Source organism: Gobius niger, assembly GCF_951799975.1.
Source record: "Gobius niger genome assembly, chromosome: 7".
NCBI lineage: Eukaryota > Metazoa > Chordata > Actinopteri > Gobiiformes > Gobiidae > Gobius > Gobius niger.
In genome coordinates, this window is record NC_136858.1 from 17,720,629 (window position 1) to 17,734,815 (window position 14,187).

General features: G+C 40.1%; 1 protein-coding gene across 3 annotated transcripts in view; it reads right to left on the reverse strand.

The window, feature by feature from the left end:
* chrm3a (cholinergic receptor, muscarinic 3a) overlaps positions 1–14,187 on the reverse strand; it is a 110,981-nt gene that overhangs the window by 18,533 nt on the left and 78,261 nt on the right. Inside the window, exon 1 of one of the 3 annotated variants that reach the window (XM_079560479.1) lies at positions 7,302–7,378. The exons of 1 other annotated variant lie outside the window; for it this stretch is intronic. The gene's annotated coding sequence lies outside the window, so the exon portion shown is untranslated. Of the gene's footprint in view, positions 1–7,301; positions 7,464–14,187 lie in introns of those variants that run through there. One more of the 3 variants, XR_013793075.1, reaches the window with a different exon arrangement.

Below are 14,187 nucleotides of genomic sequence, written 5' to 3' on the forward strand. Positions count from 1 at the left end.
ACTGTTTGAGAAAAAGGGGCAAGAGCTCCCAGGTCCATGAATTTGGGTCCAAACGGAATGCACTCACTTTTATTCTCGTTAAGATGTAAAAAGTTCTGTGAGAGCCATTCCTTGATGTCAGCCAGGGCACTGTGGATGGACTGTAGTGAAACTGAGCAGTCTGGCAAGATGGGTAGATAGACCTGTAGATCATCTGCATGACTAAATGACAAGTGTTTTAAAATGACAGCACTGAGTGGCAGCATATATGGCGAAAACAGTGGACCAAGGATGGAGCCTTGAAAAGGTTGTAGCAACTCACAATCAACTTCAAAATACTCCTCATTACATTTAAAGCACTTCATAACCTGGCTCTCCATACATACATCGCCACTCCTGGCCACTAACTCTACTCCTCCTCCACTCTCCAGCCCTCTGTCCCACCGGCCCACCTCATCCCCATGGGGCACAGAGCATTCAGCCACTCTGCTGTCCAGCTCTCTCCTGGCCTCCACAGACCATGCACTCCCTGGCACTCTTCAAATCCAGACTAAAAACTCACCTGTTCAGACAGTCCTATGCCACCTAATCACACTCCCACCATCTCGATGTTGTTCTCGGTTTTATTTTCTTGTTTATATGCGCTCCGGTACTTGTCATATAGACACTGCAAAGCGCATACAATGCGTCAATTGGCTGGGCTGTGAAATATCACCTCTCACCTCTACAGTACCTGAACAGAAATCAAAGCACTGTGGTTGTCCTCCGAATGCAAAAGTGATGGTGATCGAGCAAACAGTCTATGGATTTTGAACAAGAGGTTATTGTCTTCCAGCAGAATAAGGCCTGCGCTTGAAGAGTGATTCCATGATTAATATTTCATGTCATTGGCAACTCTGAATCTGATATGAGCAGTTCAAGGCTGTGGGGTTTCTTTGTCACAGTTTGCTTTAGGTGTGTTCAATCAATACTCTCGGCTACATGCAGTATTTATATGAGTTGATATTGACCAGGGATATGCTTTATGAATAAAATTACCTGCACATTGTTAGTCAAAGTAAGCATATCAGGTTTAGAGTTTTGAGTTGATTTTGTTGTCTTTATTTGTATACCATAACTATCCATTGGGCAGAATGTTTTTTGAAAAAAATGCAATTGTTCTAACAAGGTTTGCAATTAGATAGATATGTTTGAGAATGAACCATGCACATTTTAAACTTGTCCAGGAAACTTTCGGAAAGCAATATTGTTAACGAGTCTGCCAGTTCACCATATAAAGGCTTTATAATTAGGTAAAAGGTCAAAACTCAAAACAATATTTTTTCCCACTACCCCAAAAAAAAAAAAAGAAATCAGGTATAGCTCCATGCTGTTGTTTTATTCTGAAACAACGGTCCATTTCCATTCTTCCTACTGTCAGAGGGGATTGCCACAACTGTCCAATTTCTCTGTTTACAGCTCTGCAGTTGACTCCTCCGCCCGCGAATCACCACAGAGCATGTCACTGCTCTCCAACCACAAGGCGAAGGAGGCAACAGGTTGTCAGCTTCCTTTCGCAACTTGTAAAATGATTGTGAAGGATAAATTCATAGTGTTTTCTCCCAGATGTGTCAGAAGCCTCTACTGGCAAAAACAGCACGGTGATAGATAGGCTGTACGCCAAGACAAGCAGGGGCAGAATTTATCGTCTTCAATTATGCTTTTAGTGGGTGTTTGCCAGCTAATGAACCCTGAATGGTAATGGTGGCAGGCGGGTGATAGATTGGGTGCGTTGACAATTGGCTCAGGCGCCGGAGCTGTTGTTGTTATTAGTATCGGTAAACACCAAGAGGGAGGGAGAGATGAGAGAGAGTCTGGGTAACGCAACAGTCAGATATAAAACCCTTAGGTTATAATGAAAGGAAGCGTGGTCTGAGATGATAGAGGAAAAAGATTCTAGGTGATCTGTGTGATAAGAGGCTGTTTACTATCAGATAGATGACAAAAGTTTGTGTCACATTATGAGGAATAGTGACTGACAGAATAGTGCAGCAGCTGTGGGGTTGCAAATGGCAGACATGGGGGAGCACAGGCAGACACACATTGTTTTTAACGTAGAAGTGAGTAGTGGTTACTCTTTCCATTGTGAGTAAATCCGTCAAAGAAACACTTCATGTAACTCAATTCTATGCATTTTCTTGTATCTCAGCTAAAGAATGACATCTTTTATCTGATTTTTGATATGTTACAATTTTTGTTATTTTGTTCTTAAGGATAAATCAAATCACCCAGATTTAATTGTATCTTAAAGGACATTGTGAAACCAAAATTGTTTTGTAACTGTTTTAACAGTGATATATATTGCAGTTTTTTACTCATTAATTGTCCGTGAGAGTAAATACTACACTGACAAAAAAAACAAAGGGAGAGAGGGATATTGTACATCCAATTACACAATGGAGATAGCTTTTTTTTCACTCAAACTTGGCTGTAAATACTGTTTAAGTAGCACTAGCCCGCAGTTAGCTTTGTAGCTCGCAGTTAGCCTTGTTAGCCTTTTATAGCTTCTTCTTTGTGATTCTATTAGTGTGTATTGCGCCGCCGATCCGGAGCAGGGAAAGCTGCAAGTGTGATTTTCTGGCCAGAGACACCAGGAGGAGATGAAAGATTGGGGGAATCACCTCATTAACACTTGTATTACCCCCATAAGGACTGTGAAAAGGATTTATTAAGGTAAACAAGTTTATTATTACTGCTTTAAATAAAGGTTTGAATGAATTAATGAAAAATCAAAGCATAGCTCAGAGTGAAAGGAAGTAGAGTGGAAAGAGACATTCCTCAAATTGTCGGGCCTTTGTTGAGTAAATAATATTTTAAAAAATGTTTTGGCTACTCTACCCACCTCTGTAGAAGACAAGTTAATTAGCTTTGTATGTATTAGCAAGCAAACCAGGGCTGCTTCAGTTGTAGTGGAAATGCATAAAGTAATCATGGCAGTAATAACTGTTGCCGTAGAAATCGTACCACCAGCAGCAGTTACAATAGTGGCGGCAGTAACGGGAGCGGTATTTTACATTTGGCCGCGGCGTGAAACACGAAACAATTTGAAGCTGACACACAAATGGACTGCTGCCTTGCATAACAAATGTGCTTTAGCATCTGCAGAAGGATGAGCTGTGGCGGCTAATCGTCCCCATCCGCCACACTGACACAGGGATTAGGAGGATGAAGAGTGATGAGCTCGGAGCCAGTACTATACAGACCACTACTGTACAGAGTTGAGCACTAAAGACTCACTGTGTGAACCAAGCACATGCAAATAATGTGGGCTGCGCTGCTATAAAACGCAATGTGAGCCCATCAAGGAGACATACTGGCAAATTACAATTTGCTAATAATGCCTTTGTTAGTTTTCATGGCTGTAAAAATCTTGATACGAATTTTGAAGAAGCAGAAGTATAGCACTATGGTAAATGCTATCTATCAACCATGTGTTATTTTTTATGATAAGTTCAAGGATATTTTAAAGCAGTGTGATTTTATAAAGGAGGTTATTGTGATGGGGGATTTTAACCTGAACTGGATGGACCACAAAACAAGAAAAAAAAAAATGAATGGATGGCTTCAACTTGTTCCAGATGGTGAAGGGCCCAACACGGATCACAAACAGCTCTAGCACTCAAATTGATTTGATCTTCTCCAATCACCCAGAAAGGATTGTAAAAACATATAATATGGTAGCTGGGCTCACAATATGGTGCTAATATCAAGAAAACTAACAAGACAACGTTTCTCTGCATATTCTGGAAAAAAAAGAATTCATAGGCATCCCTAAGAATAAACAAGAAGAGTTCAACTCTGCAATAAGAAACATAAACTGGGGCACATTGCTATCAGATAATGCACTTGAAATCTCCTGTCAGAATTTTACAGAGTGCTTACGGTCAAAAATAGATGAGTTCACAATTAAGGTTAAACATAAAAGTAAAAAGTCTTCTTTCCCATGGGTCAACGACATTATAAAACAATTAATGAAAGCAAGAGACAATGCTCCTAAAGTAGCTAACAAGTCAAAACTAATTTGTGCCCGACAAAAATTCACTACGCTCCGGAATAAGGTGACAAGACAATTGAGAAAAGCAAAGGCAGACTTTTTCATATCCATTATTAATAATTGTCATGGTAACTCGAAAGCCATCTGGTCACAGATCAATTAGTTAACTGGTAAAGTAACCTCTTCTCATAAAACAATACAGCTAAATAATAATGGTACACTATTACAGAATCCATTGGATGTGGCTCAGATTCTCAATGACTACTTTGTTGACTCGGAGATGACAATAGCTAAAAGTTTTCCTTTTACAAAGCCAAAACGTACCTCCCTGCAATGAGCCTCCACTATACCCAAGTCCTGTATCCACATCTGATGTGGCAAAAGCAATAGGGCTCTTAAAGACATCAAGAGCTAAGGATGCATATGGTCTGGACACATATATGCTAAAACAAATAAGTCAATCAGTTAACGCACATCATCAATATGTCAATCAGTGAAGGGATATTCCCTGAATCATGGAAACTTGCATGTGTAATTCCAATACTTAAAAGTGGTAATGCCAAATGAACCTCTAATTACAGGCCAATTAGTATTCTACCTACCGTGTCCAAAGTATTTGAAAAACTGGTAGTTAAGCAAATAGTTGATCATCTTAATAACAGTTCCTCTTTGGAAAAAGTCAAGTCATCATTACACAAATGGGGAATAGTGGGGGCAGTTTTTCTCGATCTGCGGAAAGCATTTGATACAGTCAACCATTCAATTCTATTACAGAAACTTCAGGATTTTAACTTTTCCACAAAATATATCAATCTCATTAAATCAAACCTTTCAGCTCGCACACAAGTCGTACAAATCAATAATCATAATTCCCATCCATTACAATTATCCACCAGAGTGCCACAATGGTTCAATAGTTGGCCCAATCCTTTTTAGCATGTACATTAATGATTTACCATCAGTATCCAAAACCTGTAACACCCTTTTGTGAGCGGACGATACAGTCATTTTTGCACATGGCAAAACAGCTGAGGAGGCTAACAGAAGCCATGGCCTCGGTCACATCCTGGCTCGAAAAATCCTGCCTTCAACTTAATATATCCAAAACCGTTTGAATGTTCTTTTCAAAAAACATTAAAAACACCATAAACATTACACCAGATGTTTCAATAGCAGGACAAAAAATACAAGCCGTTGCAGAATTCAAATACCTAGGACTATACATTGATTCAAACCTCAGTTTCAAGCACACATCCAAAATGCTAGCAATAAAATCAAATTTTCGGTTCATTAGAGACTGTGTCAACTCAAGCTGCTAAAATATACTTTTTTCCATGATCCTCTCACATATCACATACTGTCTCATAAGCTGGTCCAACACACATGCCACAACAATGAATCCCATGAAATCATTATATAAACAAGCACATAAAGTATTGGATAAAAAAAAAACTACAGATATCACCATTGTCAGATTTTAGAGAAATATAAGTTACTAAGTTGGGACAATCTTATAAAATTCAAAAACATCTGTTTAATGTATAGAATCAAAACTGGCTCTGCTCCCCCTTCACTGAGCGAGTTTGTCAACTTCAGATCGAGTGCAGCCAGAGTAACTCGAGGGGCAGTGAGGGAAGACTGAGGGAACACAATGCCTGAATCAATTCGTGAGTCTCCCTCATTCGATTCATTTAAAAAGAATGCAAAAAAGTGGCTCGGGAGACACAGACTTGAGTGAGCACTAGTTATATTGAAAATGCATACTTTTAATTTCTGTCTTTCCTACTACCTATGAAAATTAGCTTTCTGCTAACTCGGGCATGTTTACATTGTAAAAATGTTGATTAATGTGCACTGTCCCTTTTAAAATAAAACAATAAGTAATAAATAAACAAACACATTGTGTACATGCAATGGCAAACTCTGTTATGTCACATGCACTCGGACTCCGAATCATCCAGATCATTCCGTGCACAAAATCCAGCTTAAGCAGCGGCTCTGCAAACTGTGGCTGTTGACGCTTGTCATTAGATGCATAAGGCCAATCACGGGACTATTGTGCTGTCATAATCCTTTACCCTGCTGCAGAATAATGCGGAGTTCAAACACTTGCCCCGCTCGGTGAAGTGTGTTTGAAACGCCGCTCCTTTAATCAGTCAAACCATTTTTCACTCTAAGCCAGCTGCAATGTTGCTTATATTTCCGTTCTCAACACTGAATGTGAGGTCTCTCAGTCCATGCCCAATACACAGACAAAAGGTTTGAATTTTGAGTGCATTTTTAAAACCTGAGTATCAAGGCTAATGACCCGTTTTAGTGGTGTGGAATCCTTATATAGTCAAAACTCATTAAGTAAGGAAACCTGTGTTTGAAATGTGAAGAAGTAGCAGCAGGGACGGCAAAAATGTGCAAATACGTCAACGAACATTTGACTTCATGCTGTTCAGTTGTTTTATTCGTGCTTATTTTAATTGGAACATTAATCTGACAAACTATGACAACCACATAATTAGGAGTTGGGGAAAAAACAACTCATGGTAAGATAAGGAGAGAAAGGATAGACTACGTAATTGTTTTTATACAGTAAAAATGATGTACATTTTCTCACTCAAGTGCCACAACTCCAAGCAATCCCTATGGATTAGATCCGGACACTGCTGCGATAATAACATCGCACTTGGCGATATCACATGTGTTTCATGGACCACATCTCCTCTCTCATGTCCCGTGTGACAGTTCCCTCGTGAGGCCTAATAGTTTTGCTGGCTGCATTTCAATGAACTGATAAGAGTTATTGGCGAAGAAGAAAGACATGTGGAGACAGCAGCTCTAAGTAGATACAGCACAATCCCCAGCGGTGTGGATTCAACTTATATTACGCCATTATCCCCCTTCCATTCTCTCCCAGGGTGACCTTATGTGGGAATTAAAACTTTCACCGGGCTGTCTGTCACTCACGGAGACCTGGACTGCCCTGCAACCGTGTTCATATTACAGAGGGATTTTCATCTCCAAATAAAGGAAAAGCCTATACTGAAATGTAATGTTGATATTTATGGAGAGATTCCACTCCAAAGCCAAAAAAATGTATTACTTGCGGGAGCTAGGTGGAACAATATGTCTGTGAGAAATCTATAGAGAGCCTTTCACTTTATTTTTCAGTAAATAACCAATCATAAAAGTTCAGTGTTCTCTTTCATACGTTATATTTGCTCTAATTTAAACTACAGGCTCTTCACAATGTCAGTACATGAATTTATTCTTTAATCAAATGGTTAAACAGTTTTACCTATCAATTGTAGCCAACAGCTATATCCAGCCACAAAGGGTCACAAGCCACTGCCGGGATATGGTTTGAGCCGGGCATCTGAAGCAAAAGTCATGTCTAACCAACATGCAAACCACAGCATTGGGGGCAGGCAATTTGCTGTGGCGGCTTTTCACAGGAAAGCTGAAAGAAAAGTATGAACTACTTATGTTTCTTTTTTTGCACTATCAAATAAGATAAGCTAAGATAATCCTTTATTGATCTCACAATGGAGAAATTCACTTGTTAAATCAGCTCTCAAGAAACACTCAGGGTGTGCAGAAACAGGAAATGTGCAATCAATTAAATAGTAAATAAAGATATCTTATGTATAATGAATACAAATACTAAAAAAGCCAGAGCAGACTATAAAAAATGTCAGCAGTTCAAATCCCGTCAGTCTGAGTGTAGGTAAAGTGACATTGACACAGAGATTAATATGACGCTGATACAGAGATTATTGCACCTTATTTTTGCATAGCAGTTATTGCACATGTTACTTCACAGTAGTGTTGTACAGTCTGACAGCAGGGGGGATGAAGGACCTGCGGTAGCGCTCCTTCTTGCACTGAGGGTGTTGTCCATGATGGAGGTGAGCTTGGCTAATACCATCCTGTCCCTCACTTCCTCCACAGAGTCCAGGGGGCAGCCCAGGACAGAGCTGGCCCTCCTGACCAGCTTGTTCAGCCTGTTCTTGTCCCGCTTTGTGCTGCACGGTAATGGTCCAACAATGGGATTCAAGAGCTTCTTTGCTATATGTAACACTCTTTTATTGCCATGTCAAAACAACAACCTGTTAAGATACAAATGTATTGCGCTATAATAAGAGGTATTGTCACACCACCCCCTCGGTGGGACAGTTTTCATACAACAGTTCTCAGATTGTGATGAACGTTATTAATAAGTTGTTTTCAAAGCAATCTTCGCACAGAATATGGCTTGTACACAACACAATTTTCCTTCCTACCTATGCAATTTTTTGAAATAACAATGCAAACAGTTTATTTTACTCCCAGGCAACAAAGTTTACAAGCCAATGTGAAAAACAAATGTTCAAAGACACAATCGCGCAATGTTATTTTATGGTGAGCTGTGGAGGGAGTGTGAGCAGACTGATAATATGCATTATCTAAGTGGGATGAGCTGGACAGAGAGAGTTGAATCTGTGGTGAGATAGAGCAGGTCACAGCACTCGATTATCAGTTTTAGAAGTAGAGCCAGGTCAAGTATATTCAGAGAGAGTATACGATTGTTACAATTGTTAGTTTAATTCTATTAGGTTCGTTGGTCCACATATAGTCAGTGCATACAACTGACCTTGGAGACCTTAAATGACGATCATCACCCCATTCAGCATCATGTTACGTGCACATGACTCCAATGCACACGTACAAAGCTTCATTACCTCACCCCAATCCCTCCTCCTTCTACCATTGCCCAAAAAGGCTAAAAAAAAAAAAAAAAACACTGTAATGTAACTGCCCAGAGAAGCATCCCTCCTCTGAAGTGCCGAATCCCGCCTCGGGCTAAACCTCCCAAGTTCAAACAAAAGCTCTACAAAGTGCCTCAGTGGTTTTAGCGTTTTTGGTTCTCGAGAAGGAAAAAATAAAATAAAATAAAACATTGGAGGGGAGTGGACAATCGAGCCAAGGACAAAACCCGGGTCAGCTAAGGTCAGTAGCAAAACACTGTTTGACACTACTTAGACTTACAAACTTTTCCCAACTCGGAGAGGATGAAATTGCTGTACACCATGGTCGATAGTACAGATGCAGCCTCTATTCTTCAATGCACAGGTTTAACAGTTCGTGTTCACACCACAATCATATCAGGAACCTGTCATTACGAAGCACGTGTCTTCGGTACGATACAATATTTTTCCTGACCTCACACTATACAAGAGGTGATGGATTACTGTGACATGTGGTGCTGCCACTTTTCACCTCCTTCACAGTGCTGAGTGCTTTGATCCTGAAAAGAAAATCCATGTTTAATAATTGAATGTGTTGGAATTATTCAAGATCCCTTCTGGTACAGCAAAGAATCTAAATCACAGTGAAAATAAGATGTATGAAGTTTTAAGAGCTACTACGACATATAGTATTCTTACGGTGTAACTTGTGCAAAGTCATCTAAAACTTTTACAGTTAAAAACCCAATGTGGCTCTTGTGTCAAAAGGTTAACCCGGCTTTAACGCTCCAAGCTTGGCAGGAGTTAGTTCCTCATCACTTGGCTTTTATCATTCTTCAAACACACAGCTCAAACATCTGTTGAGGAAGGTGGGATTTTAATGCGTTTTACAATACACAGAGCCTGGCCTGTTTACACTCTGCTCTCGTACAGAAAAGAGGCCATCCGAATGTCTAAGTAATGATGCAATTCCAAACCGGTAGCCCGCGCCTGGGTCCCCGCCGCGAACACAACCGCGCTGCAAAGACTCGGGGATGTCAGCGGGATTTTTTTTTTTGGCGCAAATGCTGAGACTCGCTTTGAACAAGGCGGCTGGAGGATGGAAACAAGGGCCACCGATGAATTATTCAAATGCCATATATTGTTCCAATGTAAGGCCTGTATTACCCAGAATGCCGAGCTTCGCCCCTTTGACTGTCAGCCCAGTAGATTTTAATGAGAGCTTTTTAGGAAAAAACGTCCATATGGAGGCGGACAGAGGAAGGGTATTTTGGAAAACGCGGGCGACTTGCTGGGGATGTTGACACTAAGCAGATTCATTTTTAAATGAATACAGCAATTTGCCACCTGTTTTGGGGAAACCGCTAACAGGCTATACGGACACCCTTGCAGCACATGCTTTGGGGTGTTTACGATCCTGAAATACAAACACAAAAATGTAAAATCTAATTCCTTAAAGCACCGTTGGACACTAGATTCACATCTTATAACTTTAAATATTGTGTGTATCAAAGGTAATTTTGAGCGTGCATAATGCCTGGAGTACATCTGCTCAGCTGTTATTTTGGGACTCAAATTTTATTTAGCTTTTCTTCTTTTTCATATTTTTTTTTTGAATGGGTTTCCAGAAACCAAAAAAGAGGGGGGGGGGGGGGTAACACAACTACAATGCACACACACACACATACATACACAATCTTGTACTTCTATCTTAATGAGGACACTCATAGACATAATGTATTACCCAGGCCCTAACCCCTAACCCTAAACCCCTAACTCTAAACCTAACCTTAATCCTAAACCTAACCCTAATCTTAACCCAATTCTAACCCTAACCCTAAAACCACATCTTGACCCTCAAACAGTCCTTCAAATAAGTGAGGACCAGCCAAAATGTCCGCACTTTTCAAAAATGTCCTCACTCGGTTAAAAATCACACTGGTCCTCACAATGTTGTAAGTACAAGAACACATACACACCCACACACATTCACAAGCGCACACCCATACCCATACCAACATAAAATATTACCAACAATATTAGAATATATATACAGTAAATAACAAAAACAAACAAGGGGAACTGTTTTTGAAGCCATTGTTGTGAGCTGTTAGCGAAAGAGATAATTTGTAGAAGAGGTGATTTGAGTGCTGATGATAAGCAAATTTTTCAAAGCTGTCTGAAGATTTTTTGTTTTATCTTCAGCAACATTTTGAAAATAACAACAGGAAATAGGGTATATGTGTGTGCCCATTTTTCAAAAAGAGGCAAAAACAACCTGAAATCGAAAGGAACACTTTGACTTTCCCTGAGATAAAAGTAGGCTGTGGTAGTGGTCACCATTATAATAATCATCCACTTTGTTGTTCCTGCAGTCTGAAAAGACATTTGTTGGTGAAAATCTGACACCATGTGCATTTTTGGATAAAAACAAGCTTTGGCGACACAGGCACAAAAGATGTTACCGTTACGTTAGCTCTGGACACTGGTCTTGAATTTCAATGTTCATTTTAGCTCCAAAAAGTACAAGGTAAAGCACAATGCTGGATATATCTCCCTTGTGCATTCATAGACTCGACAAACTCCACAGCACAGCCAAACGCGCCGGTCCCAGATGAAGATGTGATTTGAGTTCTTTGTTACCCAGCCCGTGTGACATTAAGACAGCAGGTTGTGTTGACTCGGTGCAATAAAGAAGAATGGTGACAGTTTGTCTCTGTGGCAAAAGCAAGCGCTCCGTAGGATGGTGTGAAAGGACAATAATGCTGTTGTTTACACATTCTTGCCTCTCAGCTCATCCGGGACATGCATAAGAAGATTCTCACTAAATATGTCTTTCCAATTATTAGGATACAGTCTGGGCTAATGCGAGCACGAATCTGAAAGGTTGCGACAATATGAAAGAAAAAAATAAAAGATTTGTAAATGTGGAAAACAAAGAGAAGAGACGATGATATTAAGCGGCGTGGAAGTGGTACCATCGAAGAAAACCTAAATTAAAACTGCATTTTGTGGTGGAACAATGCAGATTAATAAACACGCACTCGAGTCATGCATGTACACATTCACACTGTCAATTGACTCTGTGCCCAAGAAGGGACTTCCTGTTTTGATCCAGCACGCCAAAATAATAGCACACAGCTCGTCTCATTGATTAGTTCAGCAGGTACTTGCAACATTACAAGAATATAATGACGTTTTTGTCTGTTAATCGTTAGGCAGAAAGAAAGTTGAACTAATGAACTGCTGAACTAAATGAATAAGATGGTGCTTTTGTTTTGGTGAGCTGGATCGAAACAGGAAGCCACGTCTGGTGCGGCGTTGTTATGATTTGAAGTTATGCACAGTTGAGTTCATGGACATGTCATTCCCATGTGTAATATGTGTATTGGTGCAGATTAACATCCATACGTGTAAACAACGGCAACACGAAAGAGTCCACAGTGTAGCGCTTGGGTACAAAATTGAACTACAAACCAACAAAGGTGAATGCTCAACTGAGCCTATTGTATTTCCCATTAAATAAATAAATTGTCAATCAATAAGATAATGATCAACAATGCTAATCTGTATTCAAGCAAATAGCCCAGTAATATGGCTAGGTTGTGTAAAAAGATTTCGTTGTGTTGATGGTCCAATTTGAGATGTTTTGCTTCCAGTTGATGTACATTGTACTTTTGATCTATTGTTTTCGATTACATGTAATAAAAAGTGATGTTCTATTGTTTGTTTTGCCATTATCCAAACTTTTGAAAGTACGTGTTAAACGCAGTCATTATGCTCGAAGCTAGTCGTTTGAAATAATTTTTTTGACTGGTTGACTGACTTACACTGACGGAGCCAAACTTGTGTAACTGAGATGACAATGAGCCACAAAGCTGCTTTTCAAGAGTCAAATTAATGCAGAATAATTACAGCCCTGGAAGATCCTTTTGGAAATCCACCAAGCGCAGGATAATTAAGCAGTTTGATACAACATGTGGCGTGGCGCTTATTCCTTTGGGAGACTGACACTGGTGTACACAGACTCCTCTGATTGTCACAACTCCCAGACGGCTCTCCCAGCATGCAACACTTCACCTTTTCTTTTATTAAGAAGTCAGCGTAGACATGTTTGAGGTGATGAGCGCCTTTTATCCTAGTCACTGGGGATGGGAGCAAATTTTTCAGCTTCATCTTTAATTATTACTTGGAAAGTTAGAGCCAGGAAAAGTTATACTTAAGATTATAATTGTCGCGCATGCAAATCAACCAATCAAGCGTTATGATATTCCAAAATGGCGGGTAAATTGCATGGAACTAATGCAGTTGTGACCTTGTTCTTCTTGGGATTGATGTCTTGAAGAAAAGTGGTTGGGAAAAACAATACATGGGCGAGACATAAAGATTACCAAACAAGCAATAAAGGTGGCTGATGTGGCAGCTCAGGAAAGACACGCTTTATACTGGGGGATCGCTATTACAGATTTAGATTGTGAAGTTGTGAATAAAGCCTTGACGTTCATGTCTGTTACAGTGATCTGAAGATGTCGACAAATCATTCCATCACACTGAATGATTAATGTGCCACTAAGAATTGCGCTTTCTTGTCGGTGAAAATGCGAAACGATCCGGGCATTGACTGCGTGCCTCCAAAGGGAACAACAGGGCGCATGACTCTTACGTTCAACCTGCGGCTTTAACAGACAAGGAACAAAATGAAGGCAACAACAGCAGAAATTAGGAGTGAATGAATGCTCTGTTCTTAGGAAATGATTTGGTACTTTATTTCAATGGTCAAGAAAACAGTCTTTTCATGTCGATCATTTTTTCAAGAGAGGTTAGTGATGACACAAGGAAGAAATCATTAGGATCCTCATCACAAAAAAGCACAGCAACCGCAACCACATTTATCTTGAATACTTTACGTCATGAGTCCAAGCCAAAGGTTCTTGTTGTTTGAGGCTGAGTCCAAGTTCCAAGTCACTTGGGACTTGTACGAGTCAAGAAAAAGTCTTCAGTTTCCAAGTCAAGGAAAACAATCTGAATGTGCAAGTTCCAGTTATCAAAATAAAGTCCAAGCCCTAGTCAAATCATCAAGTCTGAGTCAAAGTAAGTCACAAGTCTAGCCCGTTTAAGATGGATAGACTTAAGAGCAAAAATCAATCATGTCCTTTAGTCCAGGGGTCCCCAATTAAATCAGCTCATAGTCCGCAAAGTTTTCTTTTGTAACTTTCTACACATGTACAGGGTCCGGACATATGCAGTCATTGCTCTTGGAAATATTAAAACATGAACACAAGTAGTAAGTAAGTATATTGAGAGGATGTAAAGGCTTTGGGATCTGGACAAAATGCCTCTGGAGGTCCAGATCTGGACCCAGGTCCGCCAGTCGAACCTCATGTCAAGTCACGAGTCGCTGCCCTTCATAAACAGGTCCCACGGCCTCATTTTGAGGTGAGTCAAGGTTTGCAAAAA